The sequence below is a fragment of the Athene noctua genome, chromosome Z (assembly GCF_965140245.1).
Source record: "Athene noctua chromosome Z, bAthNoc1.hap1.1, whole genome shotgun sequence".
Lineage (NCBI taxonomy): Eukaryota > Metazoa > Chordata > Aves > Strigiformes > Strigidae > Athene > Athene noctua.
Window position 1 is genome coordinate 46,534,123 of NC_134077.1, and position 10,816 is coordinate 46,544,938.

A 10,816-nucleotide genomic window follows, 5' to 3' on the forward strand; every position below is an offset into this window, starting at 1 on the left:
GGTCCTTCCTACAGGGCTGCAGCTCTTCACAAACTGCTCCAGTGTGGCTCCCTGCCATGGGCTCCACTCATCCCAGTGAGGAGTGACCTTCTTCGGTCACAGACCCTGCTCCGGCGTGGGGTCCTCCACGGGCTACAGGAGGGCATCTACTCCACCACTGATGGCCGTGGGCTGCAGGGCACAGGCTGCTCTCTCCCCACGGGCTGAGAGCAGTCTCTGCCCCAGTGCACCACTCCCTCCCCCTCCTACCCTCCCTCTCTAGCTGCTCTGACCTCGGTGTTTGCAGAGGTATTTCCCTCACTCCCCTCCTCCTCCCAGGTTTCCCTTCTTCAATATCTTATCACAGAGGCGCAGCCACCATTGCTAATTGGCTTGGCCTTGGCCAGAGGCGGGTCTGACTTGGAGCCGGGGGAGCTTCTAGAAGCTTCTCACAGCAGCCACCCCTGTAGCCCCTGTCCCGCTACCAAACCTCGCCACACACAAACCCACCACCACAGCCTTCGCCCTGAGCACTCCCCCGAAGAGCCCGTAGCCAAGATGCAATCCGTCCCATAGCCTTGTCTGGACTCACAGCTGACTGCAGCTGTTGTTTGTGCAAGGCTAGGGTGGCTCTGGCTTCACCTTCACCCACCCCTTCGGCAGCTGAGGCCAGAATGAGCTGGGGACGGCCGTCCCCCACGGGCCTTCCCACCCTCAGAGCCAAACCCCTGCTCCAGGCCCCAAGGGCCTCGGTGACCCTACAGCGGACGCCTCCCGTCGCTCCTGCGCAGCAGCCAGGAGGACGCCAGGCCCTCTGCTGCCCTCTGCCCCTCTGTGCTCCTGTCGGCTGTGGGGACGGTGCCACTCGCAGCAGCCGAGCGGTGTGAGGGGGATGGAGACTCCCTGGCCCTGCTGGGACACTGTGGCCACTGGTCCGTTGAGGGCACCCCAGGCCTGGCCTGAGGAGGGGGCTGGAGCCCCGGGCACAGCAGGGGAGCTGGAGGCCGTCCCGGTGCCTGAGGGGCGGCCCTGCTCTCTGGCAAGAAAATGGTGCCCGGAACAGGGCCTTCAAAGCCTCAAGGGCCTTCAGGGCCTTAGGGGCCACCTGGGCCTCAGGGGCCAATCCCAGCAGCGTCCGTTGGTGGCGTCAGCAGTGCCCGTTACACAACCCCTGCAGCTGGCCCACAGCTCGGTTGTCAGTTGACCTTGTGCAGCAGGCAAGAGTAGTAGAGGAGTCCACGTACAGTGGCGTGAGTACGAAGAGGTTCTTTGAACCAGTGAAGATGCCTCCACAGCGCCAGAAACTAGAGGGCTGACAGGAGCAGCAGCAGCAGTGGGAGGTCAGTCGAGCCCATGGAGACTGACCTGCCACAGTGGGCCCATGAGCCCATGGAGGTGGATCCTCCTCGACAGGTGGAGGAGGCCATGGAGGTGGATCCATATCATCATATGGAAGAGCCCATGGAGGTGGATCCACCTCAAGAAGAAGAGGAGCCCATGGAGGTGAATCCATCTCCTGAGGGGCTGATAGGGCATGGCAGCACCATGACTGGGTGCCCAAAGCGCCGCAGGGCCCAGGGGGGCCTCTCAGCTGGCCTCTAAATAGCCCCCTCCCAACGAGCCGTGCTAGCCCCGAGGGGACCAGCCACTCAGACACCCGGTAAACTCATCATGTCAAGCCGCAGTTGAGCCTGGCTTTCCCATCCCCACCCCCTCCCCTCATGATGGGGGCCATCTCCTCTACCCTGAGCCCAAAGAGGTGAGGAGAGGTGTTTCCATTTTCTGTATGGCAGCGCTGTAGCGCCGGGAGGAGTCCCTCGGAGCCTGCTGGGGCCCACAAAGGACCAACGAGGAGTGCCAGAGACCCCTGAGGACCACCGAGAACAGCCTGAGCCCACTGAAGATCATTGATGACTGCCGGAGAACCCCAAGGACAGTTGAGGATCATCGAGGACCGCTGGAGAACCCTGAGGACTGCCGGAGATCCCCAAGGACCACTGGAGACTGTTGGACTCCCCTGGAGGCCATCAAGGTAACTGGGGCCATGGAGGTGCCATTTTTTCAGCCTGAGGATGAGGAAGGCTGTGGGGGGTGTCTGTCCTTACCCAGCTCTCGTCTCAGCTCCCCAACGGGTGCATGAAGGGGAAGCCAGACCCACCCTGGCAGTGAGCAGAGAGCAGCAGAGCACCAGAGAAGGCAGATGCTTATGCTGGTTCTGGCGGGGACAGAGTTCGTTTTCTTCCAAGGAGCTGATCCAGTGCTGTATTTTGGATTTAGTACAAGGACGATGATAACATACTGATGCTGTAGTCGGTGCTAAGGAGTGCTCGTCCTAAGTCAAAGATTTTTCATTTTCCTGGGTTATGCACACGAGCGGGTGCACAGGAAGCTGGGAGGGCGCAGGGCTGCTGGGAGAGCTGACCCCAGCTGAGCACGGGGACACGCTGTACCGTACGAGGTCATGCTCGGCACAGGAATCTGGGGGAAGGAGAAGGAACGGGGAGGACGGTCGAAGTGGTGACAGACCATGGATGACCAGCTTTCTATGCCGAGGCATCTTGGGGCTCACTCAGCTCTCTCCCTGTCCCTTCCCTGTGCACAGGACACCAGAAGGATCCCAGAAACCCCGAGTGACCCTCGTCCCGTCACTGCAACTCCTGGAGAAGGAGCGGAGACGCCACCATGCCGCCGCGAGTGTCTCTCGGAGGGGGCGCTGTGCCCAGCACTGCTCCTCCCGCCGAGCAGCACAGGGATCGCTGCTCCCCTTCTGCCACTGCTGCTCTCTTGCCCGGTGGAGGCCGTTCAGCACCAGGAGGCTGCAGAGGCTGGTGGAGGGCCAGGCAGAGGGCAGAACGGCTGCCTTTCCCCTCTGGCTGTGCCGGGGTGCAGGGATGGGTGTGCAGCGGCATGGTGGGCTGGGGGCCCTTTCTGCTGCATGGTTGCTCCCTAAGCACAGCCTGGTTCTTGCAGGCTGATCTCAAGCACAGGCCTCCGACGGTCTCATCTAGCAGCGAAGGGGGACTTTGCCACTCACCAGGTGAGTTTGGGAAAGAAAGGCCCCTCCTGCAATCGGCTGGGCTGTGCTCCTTGTCCCTTGAGTGTCCCTGTGCAGGTTGGGCAGCCCGAGGGAGGACGTCAGCCGGAGGAGAAAGGACAGCGCTTGGCAGCGTTCGCTGGACGTGGTTCTGCGGGGACGCGCAGCCTCTGGTGCTGCCCACAGCCTGGAGGAGGACAGGGCCAGGGCTGGGCCAGGCTGTCCGTGGACACACCGGCTCTCAGGAGCCCCCGAGCCGGAGCAGTTGAGCCGCAGCCACGGTTCCAGCTGCTGGCTCCCTGCCCGCCCTGCCGCACCGCTCAGCACGGTGCTGCAGGCAGGGCAGGGCAGGCTCCAGGAGCACCGGCCTGGCGGCATCCACTGACGGCCTCTTCTCTCTTTTCCTTTGCACCATAAGGGAGCAGCAGCAGCATCGGGATGCAGAGGTGGAGGAGGAAGTGGAGGAGGAGGAGGCAGAGAAGGAGGAGGCAGAGGAGGAGGAGGAGGAGGAGGAGGAGGAGGAGGAGGATGGCACGCTGCCCCAGCTCAGCCAGGTAAGCCAGCGCCAGCAACGGCTCTCTCCTCTGGGCCATCAGTAATTCCTCATAAATGACGTTCTCCAAAAGTGGGCAACAAACCCCTGCCCCTTCCTGCCTTCATGGATTCACCAGAGCTTTCTGGCTCTGTCGTTGCAGGTGCTGATTCCTTCTCCCTGACTGAACCGCTGTGACTCCAGGGCACCCACAGCTGCTGTCTACAATAAAAAGATCTTTTCTCTCTTATGACTGAGTCTGCTACAAGATACTCTGCAATGGGGAGCTGTTGTTCTGAGATGAATCCTCAGGGAGGGGTTTGGGATCACCCCTTTCCCAGAGTCATGCGGGAGGGTGGAGGTTGGAAGGAGCAAGTGACAAGAACAGTGACAAGTTGGTATCACTCAGAACCTAAACGTAGCCGCCCCCAGCCCCTCTGACACCCGAGGATAAACTGGGACACAAGGGGGGTTATTTTCTGCCAAATTACCCTGTAAGGTGACAGGTGTCAATGTTGGGGACACTTCAGGGATGGAGGCGTCACCACAGACCCCCTGGGGACACCCTGGTCCCCACCCTCAGTTGTGGACATCAAAGTGGGGTGCACCCCAGGGATAGGGATGTCCCCAGGTGCCAGCTTGTGGTCCTAAAGGTCGTGGTGTGTCAACGTGGGGGACAGCCTAAGGATGGGGACATCACTAAGAGCCACCTTGAGGTCCCTCAGGATAATGAGGCATCAACGTGGGGGATGTCTCATGGATGGGAATGTCCCCCGGAGCCACCTTGGTGTTCCTGTGTCCTCTCCCATGCCCAAGGTGATGATTTGGGGACCTCCAGGAGACCCTAGGGGTGTGTCTGTGGTGTCCTCATGGCCCGCCGGGGTGCCCCTGTGTCCCCCATCATGGTTGCTGCCGTGGATGCACAGGTGGGGGCTCTTGGTGGCTTTCCTCGTCAGCCCGGTGTGGTCCCCAGTGGGGATAGGGGGACACACACGGGTGACCACAGGCTCCCCAAATCTGAGGGGAGTGGTTGTGGGGGGCACTGGGACACCCCCCTCTTCCCAGATGACCTCGAGAGTTTGGGGGTGCAGGGATAGCGGTGTGGCGTCGGTGGGACCCCCCCCAAAAAACCCTGCAGGGGTTGATGAGGACAGCAGGGACACAGTGTGTGGGTCAACTGAGGGGTGTGGGGGAGTGGCAGTGCTGGGACACCCCAAAGCTCCTGCAGGGGAAAGTAGGCATGTGGAGGAGGGGTTTGGGGGTCCCAGTGGGGGAACTGGTGGTGCAGGAGGAGGGGTGACAGCACTAGGACATCCCCCAGACCCCTGCAGGGGACAGTAGGGATGGGGGGGATCCCAAATGGGGAACTGAGGGTCTCTCAGGGGTTAAGGTCGAGTCCTTCCCATTTTTGCGGGGTGCTGGGGAGGTTTTGGTGGTCCCAGAGGGCCTTAGGGGTCCCAGGGGGTTGTGGGGGGTCCCTCTGATTTTGGGGAGCCTTGGGATTTTGGGGGTCTGAAGTGCTGAGGCTTGGACAATAGGCCCAAGCCGGAGTTGACCTATAGATGAATCCTGTATATTTCATAACTGGTAACCACTATGCCAACGGGTTTTATACTAAGTCATAACAAACCACCTATCCTGATGTAAAAGGTGGAAGTGTTGAAGCCTGAGCAACCGTCTCTGAACCGAAACTGTTAACCCGGGATGGAATCCTTAATGAAATATGCATGGAGAATGTAGCTATCTGCAGTGTGTCTTCCCCTTCCTTTGTATGTGAATAGGATAACAGAGTCATGGAGGCAGGTGTCTGTCCCCGAGACCTGATGTGAGACCTTGCGCATAATCCCATCAGATAAATCGAGAAACTCCTTTGGCTTCTTCCTCGAGCCCTGGCCAAGCTCTGGGGGGAACCTAATGTGAGACTGAAACCAGGTATTTCCACTTGAAACAAAGGTGCCAGCTCTTCTGGCTTGCTGATTTTCAGGCATATAAGGCTGGACCCGCTCACAGCGACTTTGGCAGCCTCACCCACGGGTGGACGCACCGCGCAGGATTTCCCCCTTGCCGGGACAGGCTCTGCAAACCCTCGCTGTAACCGGGGCTGCCCCGCCACTGCGGGTCTGGGTGATGGGAACGTGTGCAAGTGGGGATGGATCTTTCTTAATCACTATTCTCAGGTAGTAATGATTTGATGCATTACACGGTGTTTTCCTGTTTGTTTAAGCACACTGTTCTGTCTTACTGTATGTTTTCTGTATTGTTCTGTTACATTATTTAGTTATTTTAAGTAAAAATAGGCCTGCTCTTTTCACCCTGGTGTCTGAGTTTAATTGGTATCCCTGACCAGCAAAACAGGGTCCTGGGGGAGCTTGAGGGGGTCCCTACTATTTGGGGGGGGCCTCAAGAGGTTTCTGGGTTGCCCCAGCGATTTGGGGGGGCTTGGCGGGGAGTTGGTGTTTCCAAGGGGACAAGACTGCTAGAGAAGAAAAAAGGAGCTCTTCTCTTCAGCACAAACCCTCTGCACACCACCCCCCACCCCCCAAAAAGCACCTTCATTCACTGTTCCCCCTTAATCCTTCATCCTTCAAAGCGGTGTGGCAGCAAAGTTAGGATGAAGGGATAAAGAGCTTACTTTGGAGCTGGAGGAGGAAAACGAACACAGAGTCCTCTCAGGTCTCATTTCAAGGACTCTGAAACCTTAAAACATGGAGAGAGAATCTACTTGCTGCATCCCGAGTTTGTCAGCAACCTGCTGCTATTTCTTTGCCAAACTCTCCTGCAACTAACCTGTGGCATATTTTCTTAAGGTGTATGTCTTTAGTAACCATTGCCTCTTATTACCTTTCATGACTTTTCCTTAGCTTTAATTTCTTGAGCTTTCTGATGCATACCATACGAGAAAGAAAATGTAGAAGTGAGCTGTCTACTGTAGTGACCAGTCAAGTTAATTTCCAGTGACCTGACATGGCTTGTAATATGCAACACACCTAATTAAAGACACACCAAGCCACGTTTCTTTCTAGCCTATGTTGTTTATTGTTTGAAATCATGTCTTCATGTTTTTATTAAACGGGAAAAAAAAAAGTGACTTGTATTACTAAAAGTCAAGTCATTACAAACTCAGTTGAGTTAGAATTCAACAGCACTGTCAAAGTGATCTGCCCTCGCAGTAGGTATATGAACTTCTAGAAGAAGGGAAAATTGGACCTTAAAAAAGAAAAAAATAAGTTCATTCTAAACTGTCACTCTCCCCATTTTTTTCCTCCCATTTGTTTTGGGTTTTGACTCTCCATATGCTTGTGTCAAAGCTTCTTTCAGCTGCTGACATACTGCTACTGCAAACTGAACAACTTGCCAACACGCAAAAGTTTCTGCTGACAAGACAGAACAGCCACTGCTCTGTCAGTGCAAAAACATACAGGAAGGGAACTTCTGTTTCCACGGGCTTCTACCGCATGTAACACCACAGCTATTGACTGATTTAAGGGGGCCCATGCTGGCCTCTACTGGTACCGGAACATTTTTCCCTACTCCACAACTATTGCCTTGCAGTAAGATGCAGACAGAGCAAGTCTTAATGGCTACAGCGCAGGATCAAACGTCAAGAAAACCCCGTTTAGCCTGAAGACAGTAAAGGTCAACTTTGCAATGCCAGCTTCATCTACTCGACGTCACTACTTCTCTGGCAATTTGTACAGGTTGCAGAATGCTTGTACTCCAATCTTGCATACAGGACCATTTAATCCACACTTCTAGCCCAGATGTCCGAGCAAAATTTTCACATACCTCTGGCTCTAACCAGGGGTAGTGACTGCGCTGCAAGAAAAGTAACTTCTAAAAGCTTCTGAAGTCAGCCTCTAGTAACAGGACTCAACGCCACTCCTCTAGATGCTGACAGCATTGATAAGAGAGAGCTCTTCAGGCTCCTGCCCAAGTCAATTCTGGGCACAGAAAAGTTCAGCTACTAGTTCTGTCAGGGCTACTGGAAAAATAGCTTATGAATATTTTGTTAATCAAACCTTTTTGATCTATGTCATGGGAAAAGCATTACCATGGAAGAGCCAAGGATCTAAATCAGCTATAGAAGTCCCCCCCAAAAAACACATATGCTGCTGGTAGATTCGCTTTCAGTCTTTTGCATTCTCTTTTACATTTCCCCCTGCCCCTCACTTTTGAAGGAGCATAGGCACTTTGGAGTTGCTGCTTTATTTCCTTCACCACCACCACCACCACCGTCCAGTTGCAATATTTTCTTCCAGTTCAAGCAGAGATCACACCTCCACTGGGCAGCACACACTGGCCAAGAGCACAGACACATCAAACCAGTGATATCAACCTGCCTTTGCAGCATCCTCCACCAGAAGCCACAAACAGGAACAGGAGCGACAACTGTAGCATCACTGCAGTCAGACGCAAAATCTGTATCCATTTGTCTGTGTTTATAACACAGCAAACTGAACTACATCAGTAAAGAGAGCAATCTCACGTTTCTAAAGATTAGAGGTCTTCTCCAAACAAGAAAAGGCATGTTTGGAATATCTTCCTCCTGAGAGCTTTCAGTAGAAAAATTAACATTACCAATTTAATTTTTTCTATACATAATAGAGCATGGTAGAGATATGAATTCTAACGCAATTATTGTCAGGAGTTATGAAATATGCCTAGACACTTGTTATACATCTTTAATAGAAGAAAGTACATGCTGCAAAGCATAACGCCAACGCTAAGTGGTCTGGTTAAGAAAAAAGCTTCACATCTGCACAACTGCTCAGTAACTGTCCTCAGAAGTGTTTTGTCCCCTTCTCAGAAACACAAAATTCTAGTCACTCTCAAATACAAAGTACTGACCTGAGTGAACCACAGTAATTCCCAAATTATTCCCCAGGGCAAATTATATCTAGTAAGGAAGCTGCAGGTAATTTCCACAAATTACCAAGACAGTGCCATCCTCCCTTTTGCTCATCACACCTAGCCACCTTGCAAGGGAGGACTGGCTTCTCTGGGGCAGAGGAGCAAGACTGTGGTTTTGTTTATTTTCTAACATGAACAAAACCTGCTTAGAGATGTAGAGCTCCAAAGCTTGTTGGGGAGACAAACTCCTGCAGATGAGTAAGGCCCCAGCTTCTCACGGAGGCAGGTCAGTTGCAGCAGTCTTGCCATCCAGACCACTCTCAGCACACGCATCCTAACAGCTCTTCAGACACCCCAGCAGAATTCCTACTTCTCATTTCCCACACAACCATCCCCAAAACCCACCTCTGACTCCACTCATCCATACACCATAAATTCTCCCATACAGTTTGGGTCCAAAGAAGTGACTGCAGAAGCCTGGACCTTAAGCACTGTGAAAAGGGGCTGAGTAGGGCATAAATACACATCACCTTTTCCACCTTCCGCTTCAAGTTCGTAAGTCCACGAGGAGTCTTCCCTTCCCCCTCCATCCAAGTTAAAACACCTCTTCCACTGCGGAGCTGCTGGAAGTCTCCACTCCTGCATCCCTAGAGTAAAGGTCCAACGCAGCTTAGGTAAATCAATGCTTTGCTTAAAATAAATGCAACTGCAAAGACTCATATTAGTTTAGAATCTCCCTAAGTCAAACGCACACTTGTGAGAGAAAACGGGAATGTACATAAAAGAACGGTTTCAAATAAATTTCTAGGTAATTATTTGATAGAGAATGAACAGAAATTTGTTTCCAAGATTACAATATGGCTATATAAGGAGTCTAACAGCACTGGATACTGCCAATTAGATGTTCCACACACCACCTTTACAGAAGTTAAATGAAGTCAGCAGAGAGTGCCAGCTTTCCCATCAGCAGAAATACGTGGTATGAGCCTTACAGTGGACGTAGTCACGTCAGTAAAAGAGTTTTGTATGCTTCAGAGCTTGTGATCACTTCCTCCTGGCTTAAGGCAGCTTTATATCAATATGACTACTAGAGAATGAGAGCATGACTTGAGAAAAAAAAATGCCAGTTAATGACAGTGGCACAATATTTGTATCACCTAGCAGCACTGCAGCTGCAATGCTTCCTCATTGCTAACTCCAGACCAGGGGTAACAGGCTCCAGCAGTCTTCCAGCCCCAAGCCGGAATAGAGAGACTCAGCAGCTGCAGCTGAAGGAAAAAACAGACGTTCATGCCATGAGACAGTTGTCTGTCAAGTCAGCAGCTGCCTGACCAAAGCCAGGCTGACCTAGGAACCTGCATGAAAAAACACATTTCGGTTGGGTTTCATTGCTGCCCTTGTGTGGTCTGTGACTGGCCACTGTGTCCTGACCAACCTCTGTCCCAGATGACTCTCTTGCTGGGAGCAGGACATTTCATAGGTCAGACGAGATTTGTCGTGAGGTCAGTAACAGGCGCAGTTTATCCAGGTATGAGGAAAAACCCACAGCCAGGCAACAGAGCCCTGAAGGGGAACTACTTAACACAGAGGCAGCAGCAGTGGATAATCAGCCTCTTTTGCAAATGGAATCCACAGGGATATCGGAGCTGTGGTTATAAGCATCAACACAAACTGGTTTTGTATCTGCATGACTTTAAAGTATACTGAAGTCAAATATTTTGAGCCATGATCATTCAGTACTTCAGAAACAGACACAAATGACTTTCAGAAGTATTATTTTTTCCCCCCTAAGAGTATCAGAGTAGTATCAACAAACAGCAAGACAGCAATTCTCAAGCAAATAACCAATCTCATGGGTATTTCTCTTCAGTCGTATCCATGTTGTTGTGTACTTAGATGCTATGTCCAAGATGCAGTTTTTCACATTCAAGTGTAACGCTCTCAGTTTCTTCTAATGTATCTGTGAGCACAGTTTACTTTTTATATGTTTCTGTAACTACAGAACTGACACATTTGTGAACTGTTCAGAAAAACCCATGTTATTAACAAGGGAGTAGCAGACAGGCCACAGGCAAATTCGCTAAATAATGTAAAAGAAAATTCTATTTCTCCTTAGAAGTATTACATCCTTACATGCAGTCACTATCTAGAAGTGTATTCAGCTTAGTACCTCTTGAGAAGGAGATTATTTTCTACAGTGCACAAGGTTAAGCAACTACATGCACAAATGCAATTTGAAGATGTAACTCAACCGGTCAGTTTAACCACTCCTCTGTTTCATCCTCTTAAACGCTTTACAAAATATCCTCATAAGACTGAGATCTCTTCTGACTTTAGACATGTAAAGGTTGACAAGTCTTTTTAACTTCTGTAGGAAGCAACAGGCACTCCTCAGAAGCAATTTATCCCACTTGCTCTCA

At 52.1% G+C, this 10,816-nt stretch overlaps 1 long non-coding RNA gene across 1 annotated transcript; it reads left to right on the plus strand.

The window, feature by feature from the left end:
• The first annotated feature begins 1,493 nt into the window (after positions 1–1,493).
• LOC141973635 (uncharacterized) lies at positions 1,494–3,490 on the plus strand. The gene is made up of 3 exons (XR_012635577.1): positions 1,494–1,639; positions 1,773–2,011; positions 2,582–3,490. It is a non-coding gene; the product is annotated as an uncharacterized LOC141973635 (long non-coding RNA).
• Positions 3,491–10,816: the final 7,326 nt, after the last annotated feature.